A 1,146-nucleotide genomic window follows, 5' to 3' on the forward strand; every position below is an offset into this window, starting at 1 on the left:
TCCGTTTTTTTTTTTTTTTTTTTTGAGACAGAGTCTGAAGTTGTCACCCTGGGTAGAAGGTCATGGTGTCATAGCTCACAGCGACCTCCAACTTGGGCTTAAGTGATCCTCTTGCCTCAGTTTTCTATTTTTTATTTATTTATTTATTTTTGAGACAGAGTCTCACTATGTCACCCTTGGTAGAGTGTGGTGGTGTCATGGCTCACAGCAACCTCTAACCCGTGGACTTAAGCGATTTCTCTCTCTTTTATTTTTGAGACAGAGCCTCAAGCTATTGCCCTGGGTAGAGTGCCATGGCATCACAGCTTGCAGCAACCTCCAACTCCTGGGCTTAAATGATTCTCTTGCCTCAGTCTCCCGAGTAGCTGGGACTACAGGTGCCCGCCACAACACCCAGCTATTTTTTGGTTGTAGTTGTCATTGTTTGGCAGGCCCAGGCCAGATTCGAACCCACCAGCTCTAGTGTATGTAGCCGGCACCTTAGTCGGTTGAGCTGTAAGTGCCACTCTTAAGCGATTCTCTTGCCTCAGCCTCCCAAGTAGCTGAGACTACAGGTACCCGCCACAATGCCCTGCTATTTTTTTTTTTGTTGTTGTTGTAATTGTTCAGCTGGTCCGGGCCAGGTTGGAACCCTCCAGGTTTGGTCATGTGGCTGGCGCTGAGCCTGTTTTTCTATTTTTAGTAGAGACGGTTCTCTTTTGCTCAGGCTGGTCTTGAACTTGTGAGCTCAGGCACTACACCTACCTCAGCCTCCCAGAGTGCTAGGATTTCAGGCATGGGCCACCATACCTGGCCCTTTTATCCATCTTGAATCAATTTTTGTAAGTGGTGAGAGGTGTGGGTCCAGTTTCAATGTTTAACATGTGATTATTGCCTGACAGCTTTTTCTTTAGAGATGAGGTCTCGCTCTTGCTCAGGCTGGTTCAAATTCCTAAGCTCAAGCAATCCATCTGGCTCGGACTACCTGTCAGTATTACAGGCATGAACCACCTCGCCCGGCCTATACCTATGTTTTTAATCATTCCCTTCTTGGTGATTTATTCCAAATTTTGCTGTCATAAAAATATCCCTCTGGGCAGTGCCTGTGGCTCAGAGGAGTAGGGTGTCAGCCCCATATGCTGGAGGTGGCGGGTTCAAACCCAGCCC

The sequence above is a fragment of the Otolemur garnettii genome, unplaced genomic scaffold, assembly GCF_000181295.1.
Source record: "Otolemur garnettii isolate 467f Iridium unplaced genomic scaffold, OtoGar3 scaffold00015, whole genome shotgun sequence".
NCBI lineage: Eukaryota > Metazoa > Chordata > Mammalia > Primates > Galagidae > Otolemur > Otolemur garnettii.